The following is a 19,054-nucleotide window of genomic DNA, read 5'->3' on the forward strand; positions in this document are numbered from 1 at the left end:
TTTTGTCAAGTCGAGTATCAAGTCGGTTATCATAGCGAAGAACCAACATGCCTTCCTTCAATCCTTTCCCCTTGAGCTTCTTGTTGATTTTATCCCTTTGGCTTGTCGCTTTGGTGATGTAGTGATCAATGGACTCTTCTCTATCTAGCTCAAGTCGTTGGAGATCTAAGATCCTTTCATGTAGAACCTCTTTCGGTTTTTTTGCCACTCTTGAAATAACGCGCAAGCTTGAGAGCTCTACCTCAATGGGGAGAAGTGCCTCCTGTCCATAAACTAGATGAAAAGGGGTGAATTGGGTAGATACCTTGAAAGATGTCCTATACGCCCAAAGAGCAGCCGTCAAATGGAGATCCCAATCATGAGGCCGGTCCACAACCTGCTTAGAAATGATCTTACATATCATTCCATTCACTTTTTCCACCAATCCATTGCATTGAGGATAGTAGGGTGTGGAATGCAGGTGTTTCACTTTTAACCTCCTCAAGAGATCATTTAGAAGGTCAGCCCTAAAACCCGGGCCTCGATCTGATAAGATTTCTAGGGGTGTTCCAAACCTACTACGAATATGATAAAAAATAAACTCTGATACCTCTTCAGCTGTGATTTGGGTTGTGCTTGTTGCTTCCGCCCATCGTGTCATGTAATCAACACCCATGATGATGAAAACCTTCCCTGTAGAAGTACGAGGTAGGGGACCTATTGCATCCACACCCCACTTTTCAAAACGGCCATAAGATATTATTGGGACTCGAGGCTCATATGTTAGTCGTCTATCCCCAGCAATTTGGCATGGCTTACATGCCTTACACCAATATTGGACATCACGATGTAAGCTCGGCCAAATAAACCCTGCTTGTAAAATCTTCCTACTTTTAATATCTTGAGAAAAGTGACCACCACAGAAATCATCATGACATGAAAGAAGAATTTTCTCTATCTCTTGCACACCTGGTACTCTCCTCAAGACCAAATCTTTTCCTTTGTGATATAAATCATCCCCGATCAACTGGTAAGGTGTGGCCTTCTTAACTAGTCTATGTCTTTGCACCTTGTCTAAGTGTTTGGGACACTCACCTGCTTGTAGAAAGAAGATAATGTCTTTTAGCTCCTCTTGACCTTGATATTTGGGTTCATATAGTTTCACACCTCCTACCGCCATTTGAAGCTTTTCATTTGCGAGTAAGTCTGCTTCCTTGTTATGAGTTCTCACAATGTGTTGTACCTGTGTTGCTTTAAAACCCTTCATCAAAGCTCTTACACTACTAAGCCACTCAAACAATGTACGATTCTTGCACCTCCAAGTCCCTTGGATTTGCCTGACCACTAGCAAAGAATCACCTTTTATAATAAGTCTTTGTATGCCTTTTTCTTTGCATTCTTCTAACCCAAGGGTTAGAGCAGCATACTCAGCCTCATTGTTAGAGTGAACACTGGGTAGAGTGATACCTTTTCTAACCATTACCTCCTTTTGTGGGTTCAAAATGATGATTCCCCCTGCTGCTTTGTCTTGTTGGCGTTGATAAGCTCCGTCAAAGCATAAAGTATGGGCATTATCAATCTCCTTCACTTTGAACTGTTTTGAGCCTTCCTCTCTTTGTAGTCGTGATCCTTCCCTTTCTCTCACTTTGTAGGTGAGAATGTCTGCAAGTCCTGCTCTTGTGCTATCTTCTACAAGGAAAGTGTATTCAAATTCTTGGAGTTCAAGCACCCACTTTGCTATTCTAGATGAGAGGCTCATGTGTTGTACTACATATGGTAGATTGTGCTCTAAGGTGAGAAAAACAAATGGCACAGGGAGAAGATACGATCGAAACTTCCTTACCGCAAACAAGATTGCAAAGACCACTTTCTCCATTTCAGTGTATCCCTTCTCGGCCGGAGTCATCACCTTGCTTGCAAAATAGATCGGCCTCATGTATGATGTTTTAGGATCTTTTTGCATCAAAACAACACCAATTGCTTCGAAACCTACACTTGGAGTGACATAGTAGGTCTCCTTTGGATCTGGTGGCATTAGGATTGGGAGAGAGCTAAGAATGCCCTTCACTTCCTCAAAACATTTTGCATGTTCCCTCCCCCATTCAAATGTAGATTGGCTTGCCAACCTATGCAAAGGGGCGATGGCTTCTGCTAGGAGATGGATGAAGCGAGACATGTACCTCACTTTGTGGTTGAAGGTCATTAGCTCCTTAGTTGTTGTTGGTGGAGATAATGACAAAAGGGCCTCTACTTTAGAGGGATCCACTTGAATTCCTTGTGAAGAAACCACATGGCCTAGAAAAACCACCTGAGATTCACCGATATGACACTTCTCTGGGTTGAGTTGTCCCCCAAATTGATGGAGCCTCTTAAGCCCCTCTTCAACCTTTTGGCAGTGAAGTGATCTACAACTATAAATACAGAAATCATCCATAAAGACTCTTATAGATTTTCCAAAGAATGGCTGAAATACAAATATTGTGAATCTCATGAAGGTGCTAGGAGCATTGGTGAGCCCAAAAGGCATTACTCTGAATGCAAAACATCCCCAAGGTGTGATGAAGGTGGTTTTCGGTTGGTCCTCTTCTGCTATTCTAATTTGAAAATATCCTGAATACCCATCACACACAGTGTAGCATTCGTGACCTGCTACTTCATTAAAAATTTCATCTTGGAAAGGGAGAGGGAAGTGGTCCCTCTTTGTCGCAGCGTTGAGGGGTTTGTAATCCACGCAGACCCTCCACTTACCATTCTTCTTGGGAGTGACTACAATAGGTGATACCCATTCGGAGTTGGATACTGGATAGATGAAGCCAGCCTTCAAGAGTCGATTCACTTCTTTTAGGAGAGCCTTTTGTTGCACAGATCCTAGTCGCCTTAACTTTTGAGCCACGGGTTTGGTCCCTGGTTTCAATTCAATTCGATGCTCTATTACATCTACACCTCTTATTTGTGAGTAGTCATTGATAAACAAATTGGGATACCTCCTTAACATATTGATGTAGGACCTCTTCTCCTCACAAGTAAGATCTTTTGCAAGCATATTCTCAAATCCTTCTTCAAGGTGGTGGCATCTTTCATCCCCTCGTGTGTGATTGTCTGTTGGCTTTTCTTCTACTGGAACATCTTGAGTGTTGGCGTTGAATAAAATTCCCATTACCTCCAAAGAAGACTCCTCTTCACTGGTTGATGCACTGGTTGATGCTTCCTCATCACTTGAGTAAGGACTCTCCTCCTTGCTCTCTTCATCTGTCGTGGTTTCATAGTTGATATCTAGTTGCTTTCCTTCTCGCCAATCATACACCACCAGTTGACCCTTCTTAAGAATCAAACGACCACTTCCCCATTTTTGATCTGCATTCACAGCAATGAGCCAAGGCCTCCCTAGGATGATGGGATAGCCCTCCCCCTTAGCTGGCATGACATACATATCCACTCGTGCATCTATGTTACATACAGAGACTTTTACATTTTCAATGATCCCCAAACACTTCACACTTGAGTTGTTGGCTAGCCTAGCTTGACAATTAGAGGACTTTGTAATTTCAAGCCCTAACCTGTTCATTGATTTTTCCGTGATCGCACACATTTGAGCTCCACCATCAACATATACATTAGACACCTTTTGCCCCCTTATGTAAGCATCCACAATGGGTTCGACATCTTTTTGTAGCTTTGAGGCCACAACCTTAATGGAAAGATTTGCTTTCTTTTTTGGAATTCTTGTACTTACCAACTTTGGCCATTGCCTTCTTACTTTGGTTGATAGGTGTAGAAGTTGAGGCCATGAAATGTTTGGCTTTTGGGTTTGTAAATCCTCTAGGATGTTGTAGGGCTCTAGCTCCTTTCCCAATGGGAAGTCGTTGATACCAATTTCCCTTCGCCTTGATCTTTTCTTTCTGCTACTTTCAGCTTCTTCCATCTTTGACTTCTTCTTCTTGTCCCTTCTGGCTGAATTTGTTCCTTCACTTCTCATGTCTTCATCCTTATCATGTGCTCTTGTGAGTTTTTCTGCCGGCATAACATCAAAGTTTAGAGTATGCTCATCTATTACCTCTTCTAGCTTGATGATGTTGACTCCTCTTTCTTCCTCCTCATGTGGGACGGGAGGTATATTTGCTGGTGGTGGTGGTTGACGAAGGATTTGTGGGCCTTGAGCTTGTTCTTGCTGCACAGTGAGAGGAGGCGGTCTGGGGGGATATATGTCTCCCGGAAGTCGCCTTGGATGTGGACAATTGTACATGCTATGGCCCATTTCATTGCAATTCCAACATCGCAACTCTTGAGCTTGTCTTCATTGATTGCGATTCCCTTCTCTTGGTTGTCGTTGTTGAGGTAGGCCTTGTACTAGATTCAGAGTGAGGTTCTCAAGCTGTTGAGTTAGCCTTTGTAAAAACTCTTGTTGAGAGTTATCTCCTATTTGTGAAGATTGTGCAAGAGGGGCCCTAATTGGTGCTTCCATGGTTTGTGAAGACTCCCTCTCACTTACTTCATTCAAACCCCTTGCTCTATGTGTTTGGAAGTGTAGTTTTCTAAACTTGATGATGGCTACCTCACGTGCTTCTTCGAAGGTGGATGGGAATTTTAGCTCTACTTTAGCCTTTAAAAGTGGATACAAGCCAACCATGAATCTCTCTTTTTTTAGAAAGTTAGGTGCACCACCATGATTTTCTAATGTAGCCTCCCACCTACCCCATAGATTGACAAAGGTTGCTTCATAAGAGGGATAGTCTTCAAGTGATACCTGCTTATGTCCAATAAGACATTTCCATAGTCCTTCAGAAGTATCACCTTGCCCAAACTTGGAGAGGAAGCTTGCTCGCAGTCTCTCCCAATTGGACTTGATTTGGGGTTGCAAGGTCTCATACCATGCTTTAGCTTCTGCTTTTAGAACCAACGGGAAGGCTCGTAGCTTTACTTCCTCTTCATCTCTCCCGAATATGAGATGTGCCATCTCCAAGTTGTCAAGAAACTCTTGCGCATCTTCCCCACTTCTTGCATAGAACGTGGGAAAAGAACTTGACATTTTGTTTAGACTTTTTGAAATCTTTTTTTTAAAAAGAAACTTTTCTCTTACGGGCCACACAATATTATTAACACTATAAATCTGATTACATTAAAATGAAGATGTACACATCCATTGTTAATTCGTACTTTATCATAGGTAGAATAAATGGATTAATTGAAGCATTGATTTCATTGAGGCGAGTGGATCCAAATATCCTCCTTATGATAGATTGAAACCTAAACTTAGTTGCAATGATTATATGAATGGATTGCCGAGCAATAGGCCTAAAAGGTTCATTGTTTTGATTGTGATTCATGTGCTACTCCTCGTTGTTGGTTTGAAGACCTCGTTCCTTCATATGGCCCTTGAGCACCCCTTCACCACTCCTTCTTCCTGCCTTTAAAACAAAATGAAAACGTGAACATCAAAAGAAGTTTCATAATTGATGATTGGAAGTATAATTGGATTGGGTGATGCCAGTATTTCTCTAAGTCTTTCTGCACCAAACATAAAAACAATGCGTTGCTGGAAAAAGACTTTTCTATCTATGTGAACATTTACTCTAATGTGTTGTGCAAAATGAAATGGATAGATGGGAACTCCATTGTTCATCACTAAAAAATTTGAAGGTAACTTGGAAATATGTTCCTCAGTGGGGGAACCACTTTATGAGGGCGAGCTTTTTGAAATGGGGCCTCTAAACCCAAACCAATGGGCCTACCCTCACAAAATGTTCGTAAAGAGGTACGCACACTACTTGGGGCACCACCTTCTTTTGGGAGTGGAGAAGGAAACCAATCAAAATAACACTTGCACTCACCCACTCAAGCAACACACTTTGAAAACCCCCTTACTCTATATACACTTTGGACACTTGAACACCATCAACGATTATGCAACCCAATGCCGTGCATCAAAATGAAATATGCAATTTGTGGAATAGCATTCACCTTCTCCCCATAAGAATACCCATAATACATCCAAACTCTTCCTCTCTCAAGCACTCATCAAAAAATCATGCGCACAAGACTTGCCTCTCAAACACACAAGAGAATCACTCACATCAAACTAACACACTTTGCATAGAGAGCTCATCTCCATCTGTGCAATGCCGTGACACAAAAAAACTCACCTTGAGAGGTAGCCACATGCATATGTAATGAAGCAAAAGATATTTGGAGTGAGAAATTTCTTTAGACCAATTGAATAAGTGTGGAGAAACAAACCAATGGTAAATTGAGAATAGAACACTTACTTGATTTCTCGCACACCTTTTAAGGGGAGGACAGACGCTGGCTAACCATCACGAATTGCGACACTTGAAAGTTTTGAAGATGATTTCATGATCATTAACATAACCATGAGAGAGGTCATGATGTATTTACAAGTTATTGAGGTGCTACAAATGATTTATTGGGTTGATGGAGTAAGAGATTGTAGAATGGAAAGAGTGGAGAATAGAGTTTGCACTTCCTCCAAAGAGGAGGGTTAGGAGGGAGGATGTGAAAGAGGGAGAGTTGGGGTTTTCTCTGCTATTGATCAAGAAACAACATGAAGTTGAAAATATAGGTGTGTGTCCTTGAGTCCCTCCAAGGGGGGCTATTTATAGTTGTGTAGGGGTGGGATTATGCTACACTTAATTAGAGTAAGTGATTAGACCTAATTAAGTGTCCTTTGACCACTCATTGAATATTGGACATAAAAGGGACTATTTATTCACCAAAAATATCATTTTAGACCGTGAAGGCTCCATAGGGGTGCATAATGTAGGTGGGCCCCACCATGAGGCCCTACGGGTGGCTCCTGCGGGGTATCTCAACTTGTCTCTCTTGGCATTTAGAAAGCATCTTTAGGTTGGTCCCATCACATGCAAGTGACCTTGAACACTCATTGCTCTTCTAGAAGATGAGTAGGGGAAAAATAAGATCTCACCCTCTTGATTTACTTGATTTACAGTTTCCTTTTGCTGCGAATCTGATAGATTTACGCTATTTTCACCATAACTTTTTACCTGTAGCTCGGAATGACATGCTTCAAAATGCAAAATTGACCTTCTCAACATGTTTGATATGAATTTGGACTATTCTTCATGCCCATACACCAAGGAATTCGGTTTGGAAGGTCCACACTAGGCTAGGGAACCTTTTGCTTCCAAGTCTTCTTGTATGGGCCCTTTGCTTGTATGCATCCAAGGGGAATCATGCTTTTTCAAAAGGCTATGATGCTTAAACAAATAGAGGAGGGCCCAATATTATTTTCTTGTGAAAAGAATATAAAATTGGAGTCTTTTTGAAAGGAGAGAAACTATATGTATATTCTTAAGAGATATTGGGCCACCTATGTAGGGGACATAGAAGACTTGTAGAGAGGGACCATAATCTTTGGTAAAGACAAGTGGAGAGTTGATTTTCATGGGAATTTATCTATATGGGGTGGAAGATGGATATATTATTTTTCTACTACTAATTCACAAGAGGATAGAAAGTTTGGGGGTATATAGTTGGTTATTGTATGCTTATTCTATTTACAAAGCAAAAAAGAAAAGGGTGGTAATATAAATATATGACTAAGGTGACATTTTTGGGAAGAGTATAATGTATGTGTCGCCACAAAGGTTAAACGAAGAGGGGGAATTTACTCTAGATAACTTAATAGCGTAGAAAAATATATACACATATGAGGAAGAGGACGTTGAGTAGGCTGACAAATGTTGCAAAAAGATGGTTACCATTTTATGCCACTCAATGTATGGAGTGCGTAACGAAAAGAAAAAGTTGAAATATGCGGGAAAAGGACCATATAGAGTATGTGAGATCACCTCACAAGGAACCATTCGTGTGGAGACTTGATGGAGTTGAAACCATTGGATTCCTCAATGGGAGCAAATTTAAAAGATACTATGATCCTTTAAGCCAAGAGGAGTTGCGTGCCATCCATACAAAAAAGGCAACCAAGACACAAATAGAATTGAAGAAGATACAAGCTCAAGCTAAGGCTAAGGAGCGACAACAACGTATAAAACGAAAACGAGAGGCTAACCTTGGAGTCACACATGCATTCCACGTTGAAATCAACGAGGATTGGTTGGACTCTGACACACCTCTACGATACCCTATTGAGCTAAATAGCACCTATGGAAAAGTACTATATAACGCCTTATTGGACACGGGTGCTAAATATAATCTGCTATCATATGGGGTGTGGTGTCAGTTAGGGAAGCCACCTCTATCTGAGAGTATTATCCAAGTCAAGGGTGTCAACAAGAAAAAAACTACGGTTTTTGGAATCTGGCACACTTCTGTCAGTTATGACAATGGGGTTGTAGCTCAAGACTTTTTGGTCATGCCTGTGGGAACTATGGAGGGTAATATAAACCTAGGACGCACGTGGATGATAGCCACCAAATGCACTATTGATTGGGGGACTGGAGGTGTCACAACGCAAAAACCAACTCTTATCCCTACCACTCAAGCCATAGTCCCTGAGATATTGCCTAAGGAAATAAAACCCAAGACATTGCATGTCCAAGAGGTTGAACCATACGTCCCCATAGCCCAACTCTCTAGAGCTTCAACTGATGTAGTTGAAAGAAAGCTTGAGACATGCAAGAACCATCCTAATATAACAAAGAAAACATACAAATGGGTCCCTAAAGCTTCTTTAGCGACCATAGCTAGTGCTAAAAAATAGAAGCCTCGTAAGAAACGTACCGCTCGCTCCAAGAAAAGTAAGAAAATGTGGCATTGGATTCCTAAACGACTTTTGGAATCCCAAGGCTACTATCAAAGAAATGATCAAATCTGGGTGCCAAAACGTAGATTGCGTTCTTACTTGTCACCTGACCCATGTGAGCTCAATCCTGTAGCTCCAAAACGAATCGACGATCGTGGAAAGAAAAAAATCTCAGAATGCACTCGCTCCAGAGCTAGTTTGGGTACCAAAGAAAGAACGATTTGTTCCACCTAGCTCAGGAAGGGGGGAGTCCCATGAAGCTTCTAGCTCCTCATATAATGCATCCATAGAGGTAAAAGATTCTCCACAGCCTCCACCTAAAATATTGGACCTCCATAAAGCTACAAAGGAATCCACACTTCCCAGCGTTCAAGAATCACTTGATGAACCACTTCAAGTCCGATCCATGGAGAGTACCTTACCACCCTTGCAACTCGACGAGGCACCTAAGGTAATAGAAAACTACTGGCAGAAATCTCCACCTATTACCAATTGGAACAATTGGTTTCAAAGGGTGACAAGCTCATTTCAAACGGTATGATCTACCCAAGGAAGGGGGGAGTGTTTGCTGACATTCATCATTCACTCACTTCCCTCTCAACCTTCCTCCCCGACCTCTCAATATCCCAATCTTAGGGAATGTATATATAAAGCTTTATACTCACAAAAAAAAAACAAAAATAATAAAGAGAAAAAGCAATTAGCAAACGAGTGCATAATAAAAGTCAAAACATTGACCCAAACCTACACATTCACATCCGGAACACTGAAACAGAAACCTATGCCATAAAACACCTTTGATTCTCATCACTCGAGTGATGGAGGGTAGGTAAGATTAGTACGATAGGAGTGTTTCTGTTTTAGAGTTGAGTGATTAGCAAAGTTCCTTTTTCCCACTGATGAGGCTCCTAGAGGTATTCCTTGTGTTTCCTAGTGGGTACAAGAACGTGTTGTTGTGGTTAGGATTTGGACCTTCATGGAATCTTTCTCTCGTTTACACTTCAAATCAAGCGCGACCATCGACACAAACAGGTGTTTCTTATCCATTAGCATTGCCCCTTATCGTTTTGCATCCATGTTTGTCTGCTTTGATTGTGATTGGTAGCATAATATCTAGCACATTTGCTTAGTATCAAACATTTAATTCAATGTAATTTTTTTTCATAATCACTTGTCTAGGTTTAAACATCAAGCAAGTCCGACTAAGCTAGTTTGACCAAGTTAGGTGTTAGAGATCTTCTCTTAATACCATGGGGAATGCCTTCCTAATAATCAATGGTTACTTAGGTTCTTAATTCGATTTAGGCAGCATTGTGTGAAATGTACTAGGGCTTTCTAGTGGGCTTGACCCTATTGACCTTTAGCTTAAGTATTATAAAGGGAGTTTACTAATGTGATGAGCCTGGGGAGGGTAACAGTGTTATATGACCCCCCAAAGTTAGAAAATTAAAATGCTGAAAATGAACAAAAAAAAATTCAAAGTGCCACATTGTAAAATCTTAAGCTGGAAGAGAAATCTCAGCTTAATTGGGTACTTCACTCACATGTATCGCCTATGGTACTAGAGCCCTAGAGGTTCCCAGTGTGGGCGCTTTTCCTTGAAAAGCAAAAAACCCAAGGCATACAAAATAAGCACACACATTAAAATTGAATCACTGTGAAAAGACTTTGGGGGGTCAAAGAAAAGGTAATCAGTTAGGCGATGATTTCATGAGAAATTCCTTTTATTGTAGCTTAACTACAAGGTCTTCTAGGTATATCCTCTAGTCAGCCCTCGAACATGAAATAATTGGCTCTCGCGATTAAACAACTTAATTGACCAGAGAAAATTAAGAAGCTTACCCATGGTATTAATAGTCGATCTCTAGTGCCTTTTGACCGTTAAATTAGCGACCGTAGACTTGTTTAATTTTTTACCTTTACATCTGTTTATGCATTTGATTATATTGCAATTCAATGTTTATTGCTGACAAATTGTTTAAAATTCTGTAACCAATCAAGTTGTCTGCCTAAAACTGCATATGCTTTTTAATTTCTTATGAGAATGCAATTACTGTGCCAATGTTGTTTGATTTTGCAGTGACTGAAGAAGGCTAAGGACATTCATCTCAAATGCTCTTCCACCTCGACAAATAATCTTCAACTCAATAGCTTTCGAGGACGGAATCTACATCAGGAAGGAGGGCATGTTAACCCTCACGGCTCACGGACACCCTATCACCTACGACAGACGTTCTAACCTACGGCGGACATTGTATTATTTATTTGGTAGAGTCGGGTACCGGGCTTGTTGGTCCAATAGCCTAAAAGGGTAAGAGTGATCGCTGATGAGAGGCGCACTCTAACTGGAACATTCAAGGGATTAGTTGGCTAAGCGTGGGCGCCCAATTGTGAATGGGGCGAGCTCATATAAAAGTCAACTAAACCTAAAATTCACTCATTCTCTCATTTGTGCAATAGAAGAGTGCTCTTGCTCCATCTCCATCTCCATCTTCTTCTTCTTCACCTCCTTGTGTGTGTGTGTGTGTGTGTGTGTGTGTGTGTGTGTGTGAGAGAGAGAGAGAGAGAGAGAGAGAGAGAGAGAGAGAGAGAGAGAGTGGGTGATCGAGCATTACGAAGGCACGACGACGGTGAAGCGGTTGAGCGCGGTGTAGCGGCGTCTCCGTCTTCTTCACGGCGAGGAATCCTCCACGAAGCAAGCGTAGAGCGGTGAGTGACACACCATCGCCTTCTTTGAGCTTACTAGTTTAGGCTTGTTGTGTGCTTGGAGCCATTTGTGGCTCGCACACGGTGTATCGGCAAGTTCCTTACATTGACACGTGCGACATACGCGCACAACCAAGTTAATAAGGCAGAGCACATGAAGGTAGGTGGCCTTTTACATCCTTTAGAGATTCCACAAGGTAAGTGGGAGAGTATCTCTATGGATTTTGTAGTAGGACTACCTACTACAAATCGTGTCCATGATGCCATTTGGTAATTGTAGATCGTCTCACAGAGATGGGTCAATTCATACCCACTAAGATTATGCTTAAGACACCAGAATTAGAACATCTATTTGTAGAGCATATATGTAAACTCTACGGTCTTCCAGCTAGTATCATTATTGACAGAGATCGAAAGTTCGATAATCACTTCTGGAGAGCTGAGTTCCAAAATTTGAAAACTAAACTTAATCTAAGTACGGCTGATCATCCAGAAACGGATGGTCAAACAGAAAGAGTTAATCAAGTGCTAGAGGATATGCGACGAGCGTATAGTAGCAAGAAGCAAACCAATTGGGAAGACTACTTATCTATATTGGAATTTGCTTATAATAGTTCAAAGCATGTGACTACAAGGTTTAGTCCATTTATGCTTTTGTATGGATTTCAACCTAGATCACCCATTACGGTGGGGTTGGCTAAGGAGAAGATACAAAAAGTGAAGGATTTTCTTCAAGACCATTTTGACATGCTTTGAGTTGCTCGACAGAATGTTAAGCAAGCTCAAGATTGATATAAGAAGTACACAGATGAGCATCGACATCTTGCTACTTTCAAAGAAGGAGACAAGGTTTTCCTCAAAGTTTTGGAGCCTTCAGAAAGTCTGAAGACGGGAAAAGTTGCTAAACATTCACCATTCACCACGCTATTGTGGACCGTTTACCATTCTCAAACGTATAGGTCAAGTGGCCTATAAGTAGCTCTTCCAAAGCACTCACGAGTTCATCTTGTTTTTCATGTTAGCCATTTACAAAAACTGCTAGGATAGAATGATAATGTCATTGACATAGGTGTGTTGGTTGACCTTATTGCACAGCCAAGCATTCCTCATGAGCCCAAAAAGATTTGGATTCTCATGAGATTTGCACCAGACATCATGTCAGTAGACGACAAGTGTTGGTAAAATGGCTAGATAGACCTGAAGAAGGTTCTACATGGGAGAATGTCTCCGCACTTAAGAAGGGTTTTCCTACGTTCGTTTTCAAGGACGAAAATGATTCTCCAAGGGGGGGTAATGTAAGGACATGGGTCCTATGGGCAAGGTCACCAGCACGCCCAGACAGTGTGTACGCTAGGGGGAGGCTATAAGATAGAACGGTTGGGTGGAGACTAGCTCACGCATTACCACCGCCCTTTCATGTACGTGCTAAAGTAGCAAGGCGGACATTTAGGGTGCAGGGTGAGACCACAAATACAAGATGCGATGCAATATTTTGTCATCTACCCACCAAAACAAGTGTTGTTGAGATAACACCAGATAGGATCCTGGCATGGAATCATATTGAGGTCAATCAAATAGAGAAGATTTTTGGCCTTGCTAAGGAGTACCTTGATGATAAGGAAAACTTGGTGGTGTTATGTCGCCAAGAATATGCATGGAGCTTAGCGATCTTGGCATCTCGGAATGGGTACTATGTTGACCATACTGTCATGGTTCTTTGTGAAGATCCATTTAGTGTTTATAGTGATGGTCAGGTAAATAATCTACCAACATGGTTTGTAAGATAGTAGAGTGTTTGATTGGAGTCTTCATTACAACTCTAAATCTCTGTAGATGTGATGCTTGGAAATAGTTCTAATACGTAAGGTTGGAACACTCAAATTGGGCCAGTGTCTTGATTCGGATGTGATCATGGATTACTTCACAGATAGACAGATGGCCTGCCTTGGCATTATGGTAGAAATCCCGCATTATGGGAATCTCCAAATTGACCAAATTCATGTAATTTGAGAATTTCCAACTTAAAGTGGGAAAACAGGAGACAAACTTGTTGATAAGATAGAGTGAAAATCTTATTGGATTGTGGTGTTGATAAACACCAAAAGTCAAGAGGATGAACAAAGCATGAATTTGAAGAAACTCTCTTAATTAAACAAAAGAAATAAAGGTTGATACAACTAGAGATCTTGTTTACAAAATTGACTCTTATAGTCACAATAGAAGCTCCACATAATCTACTCCAAATTAGTGTGGTTGATGTGCATGAGCAAGACTTGCTTTAGCTCTTAGAGCATGCCTGTTTGGAATCTTAATTCTAGAAAATGGTCCTTCTTTGCTGGGTCTCCATGACCAAACAATTGCATCTACCGTTTCGCACAGGCTTGTGGGTCCTTGCAGTTGATAGCCCAAAAACCCTTCCAGTAATTAGTGTAAGCTTGAGTATCCGTCATCCCACTTTTTCTTGCACAAGGTGCCCAATATTGAATCAAATTTTTTTTTAGTTTGGTGATGTAGGCTCATTATCAATGTCTGATAAATCCATTGCAAGAAAAACTGGATAGATTTCCATGTCACTTGGAGCTAGCATAACAAAATCACCTTGGTGCACAGCAGACATAGGGTCAAACTCTTCCCTTGGTCTATGTCGTTGAGGACCACAAAAATGATCATTCAGCTCTCCAAGGCCTAGGAATCTTTTTGCTCCTTGTTGTAAGCTCATTGTAGTAGATTGTAGGTGACAACAGTCTTGAGTTGTTGGCAAAAACTTTTCATACAAGCCTCTCTCTCTCTGATATGGTTTCTTTTCCAAGCTTTTCAATCACCTTACTCTAGTAATCTATCACAGGTCTATAATACCGTGGCACATTTGAACCATTCCCTAGATTTTGCCAAAACTTAATATAATTCTTCAACCCTAAAATCACTTCTTCGTGAGCCTTGACATATTCTACCATTGGCACCAAAGGTGGATCTCCAGTGGCAACATTGGATTGCCTTCTATGTCAATTTTCCAAAGGCAAATGCTTTCACTCCAACTTGATACACCTACATGTGCCTTATACTGCATCATTGGTGTCTCATCTTGCATTAAAAACCTGAATTGACGTGGTTTGGAATGTCCAACAAGTATGTCTTGTCCATCACAAAGATAACCATCACAATATTGCTTGAAACCGGGGACCTTTTCAAGCAAAAATGGGCCCCGAGATGAAGATGAACTATTTCATAATGTATCCATCAAGTGTGGCAAAGTATATGTTTGTGTAACTCTCAATTTTTTTGAAAACTTACTAAACATGGCATCTATGTCCTCATGTGTATGCCCAACCATCAAAAATCCTAGTTGGATGGTTTTTTAAACACCCCTTGCAACAAGCATTGACAAATAGGCAAATAAGTATCGATTTTTGTTTTCCCTTGCACAATTATCAAATTGTAGTAACAAGTTCTCTGGCAACTTGCAAAATGTTGTCTCCGGTTCCGCTTCTGTAGCTTCCGATGGTTGCACAATGGGCTCTTTTTTATCACTCAAGTTGTGGTGGTCTAAAGCATCCCTTGAGTTCAAAGCATGTAGTAGAGAGATACTACTCCTTGGTAGTCCATTCGTTGCTAGATCACCAAGAGGATGCTTATCTATCCTCTCTAAGTTATGTAAACAATTAGCAATTGAGCCAATTGTAAGATTTGGATCAGCTGGCCACAAACCATTCAAGACAAAGTGACCATAATGACCTTCTCCATGGCCATGAGTGATCATACCTATCAAAGCCACCTGCAAATTGTATCATGAATACACACCCTTAAGAACAATGCGTAATCTAGGAATGGCAGTCTTCTTTTGATCCATCTTATCATGGATTATACAAACATGCTTTTGTGGTTGAGTTTATGAATATGTGCTCCATGCATAATATAATTGCCTACAACTCTTCTGTTGTGCCATGTGAACTTCTCTGTCTCTCAAGAGAAGAGCTCTCTCTTCAAGATAAGGTTTAGCTTCTAGCTTTGCCTTGATTGAACTAAAGACATTGCACTTAGAGAACTCACTTGTCTTTGTTAAAGTGACATGTGGATACTCTTTGTTCCAAATTCTACCAAAAGAAGATTGAGATAACTTCTTCTCATAGCCCATTTGGTCGAGTGTTGTGTTGATTTTTCTTAAAATGTCAACTTGTTTGTACATTGATGGAATCACTAATTGAGTCTCTCTTGAGCCATCTAGTAGTGTTCTGCTTCTATGTGGCATCTTCTCAGAGTTGTTATCCACAAATTCATTTAATAGTGCTCTGCTAAACTAGTATGTTGAAGTCCTCTTCTCAATGTACATATGTTACCATGCACATATTGGCGCGCACCATTTTCAAAATTTTCCTTGTAGCGGTAAAATGATGTCTTTGGTATTCCATGTAGCTCATACCATGCTCTGCAGCAAACAATAGAGCGATTTATCTTGAATTGGTATCGCACCTTCTCATCTTTCCGATAGCATATAGATAGAACATCATATATAATTTATGTGTGCTTTTTGAGACTCTCCCCAAAATTCTTGCCGTAATCTTGTCACCAAATCACAATCTGCAAACTGACAGCATTTTTTTCCACAACAATCAATGCATGAAACCCTTTGAATTGACTCAGCTGAAAGATAAAAAGTAGAAACTGGTGCTGCTTGCACTTTTTGGTCCTGTTGATGAGACTCTATCGTCTCTTGCTTAGCAAAGGGGGATCAACACTACTAGCATGTTTTTTCCCAGCATTGTCATCATTAGATACATTCTCACGTCTAGTATGCATCCCATCAACAGGAACAAAGCGTTATAGTGGGATCCCATCTAGCATGGTTGTGTGTTGGATGGGCCACTTTACCGAAGTAATGCTTCCCACTTCAAGCATATTTTCACTAATTGCATTCTCCCTTTCAATAACTACGCCCACAAAGTCATCACCAAGTACCTAAAAAATGACGTAATCATGTGGAAATACATACAAGATGGTCCCTTCATTCACAGTGTGCATCATTCTGTCGTCATTTAAAAGGACCATTTGATTTCTGCAAGATTCACGTATTGATATTTTAAACTTTGGGCTTGTAAAAGGTATTGCATCTGTAACTAGAGGATCAAGATGATCCCCTTGTTCATCAACATTGTAGCTTTCATTTGTGTCAACTACGTTGGAAAGGGGGAAGAGGGAACAAACCCAACACACTCTACACTGCCTCTCTATAGCCCAAGGATTAACCCGCACCCCTAACCACACAGAATCACATACACACGCACACTATATGCCAATCTCCAATGCACCGACTCGCCTACGAACAATCACGGCTACACACACTCAACCATAACCACAAACACTTATCGACACCCCACCATCCCACCCTTGTACCCACCAATGCATACACTCATCCCAATTCTGTAAACACACTCACACAGGGAGGCGACACCTGCCCCGACCACACATATAATTTTCCTACACAATTTCTCTCCCTCCCTCTTTGCACACACACACACACACACACAGACCCGAAGCCAACGTTACCACGAGTGAGATGCACAAGACGAGACGAGCAAACGAGAAGATTGATGGCAAATCCAACACAAAAAATAACCCAACTAGACCATAAATCTACTTATTCTAAGCACAAAAAACTCGGGTACAATGATGGTTAATGTTGATTACGTGCTTTGATGCAATCCTTGGTGGCCCTTGCCTCTCGCTGTCTAGCTATCTCTCCAACTGTCACCCCTTGGAAACAACAAACTCCCTCTGGCAGTCCTCCAAAGTCTTGTCCCACCTTGTTGAAGGTGGCCCTTGGAAACCTGTGGCGAGCCCCTTCTCTGCATCAGCTCTTACACACTATCTTTTAACACCTGGTGGCCTTTTGCCTACTTGCATGCCCCTTCTTGCCACATCAAACAACCCCCTTCATGCCTTCGGACCTTCTCTTCTTGCAGTAGCGCTATCTCATGCACTAGCAGTGTTTTATCTGGTGATGACCCCGAGCTTTTCATGCCACCAGCACCTGTGCAACTGATGGTATCTCTCCACCTAGCTATCTGTCTTGGCCCTGCTCTATGTTCCAGCTCTCATTTGAGTAGTCTCGAGCTTGCAAGAAACTTTCGGTTCTGAACTTCAGCCCCTCAGTGTTCTCCACATCACCACCCTTTTGGCGCTCCTCTTGCCGAATGCAGACAAACTCCATCATCTGCAACACTTGGCCATCTATAGCTTCAAACCGCACCCCTCTTTGTCGGCTGCCCAATGGTCTGCAGTCCTTCTCATGCTACTCCCTATAACTAAGCCCTCATGGTGGTCCCTTTATTGCACATCCTCTCCTTTGAAGCAACTTCATAGCACCTGTATCCAGCACCCCTTGTCCCGCTCCCAACCTTGTGATATCACCATTTGATTCTGTCACTTGTGATAGCAAGAAATACTTGTAGTAGCTGCTACTAGCGAGTGCTACATCTCTGTGCACTTGTCTCCTAATTGCATCAAATACCTGCCCAATATTCTCGTCATTTGCCTGCAAACTACCATGCCTGGGCTTTTTGCACTTCCATAGGCCGACCATCTTCAGCTGTGCCATCATTGTCCACTCCTCGTTGAGCATTGATGCTCAATCCTAGCATTAGTTAGATAATATCTCATTGCATAAGAAGAGAGTGGGTAGACAATATTTACATAAGCATTATATAGATAGAGAGAGACTTTCACCGGCTATAGCACCCGCCCGGATCAAATAGAAAGCCATAGGCTCTCCCAAGCATACTGTAAACTCCACATGGATAAAAAATATGGCATTGATCATCAGCATCCATCTATAAAAATGATACAAACCACCCCAGCGTTGCAATTGTAAGCCACCCATGTATGTAGCTCTTGACAGCATAACCCTTCAGAAAACTACATGCATGAGCTATCTCCACGCCCAACACAAGCTTGCACAATCTAGAAAGCCTTTGCATCACATGTCTCCCCACCAACGGATAGAGAGCTCTCCACAACATCATTGTCTTTAAGCAAGGCAACCTGTGGCAACTGATCATCCAAAGCAAACACTGGCATACCTTCACCTAAAGTCCCTTCAAACAGCACTGGAAAAGGCGGAAAGCCTTGCATACCTTGTATTCTCGCCATAGCTTTAGCAACCAAAACATGCGACTCATCATCTACATCGACCATTGGATCATCGAACCCCCAGTCCGCTTCATCGAAGCACTCTTCTTTAGTCAACATGGCGTTACCACCACAAGGAAAGAGAGCGGGTTGCCCAACCCCCTGGTCCGCACAAAATGCCTCTTCACCTGCAATCTATTGCTCTTTGACCACCTTATCGACATGCATAACATCATATGTCTCATACCTTGAGAAAGCAGACTCCGTTTATCATGTGTTGTCCATATCCAAGGCACTGCTATAGCTCGAATACACCTTGGCTTTCTCCACAAAACTCACCGGCTTTGGCACTTCAGCTATCTTCTCCATTGCTTGCTTTTCGGAAGTCACTTGGTCAAGCACATTAGGTGGTACTCGGTAGACTCCTCTCTGCAGATACTGAGGCCTCATAGGCCCACACGATATCGTTTCTACTCTGTCATCACGCCTATCCGCTGCTACCACATG

General features: G+C 41.7%; 1 pseudogene; it reads right to left on the reverse strand.

The window, feature by feature from the left end:
* Nucleotides 1–18,238: 18,238 nt before the first annotated feature.
* On the reverse strand, nt 18,239–18,775 carry LOC147427077 (uncharacterized; annotated as a pseudogene).
* Between the last annotated feature and the right edge of the window lie 279 nt (nt 18,776–19,054).

Source organism: Adiantum capillus-veneris, chromosome 24, assembly GCF_014529385.1.
Source record: "Adiantum capillus-veneris isolate H3 chromosome 24, ASM1452938v2, whole genome shotgun sequence".
NCBI classification, from domain to species: Eukaryota; Viridiplantae; Streptophyta; class Polypodiopsida; order Polypodiales; family Pteridaceae; genus Adiantum; species Adiantum capillus-veneris.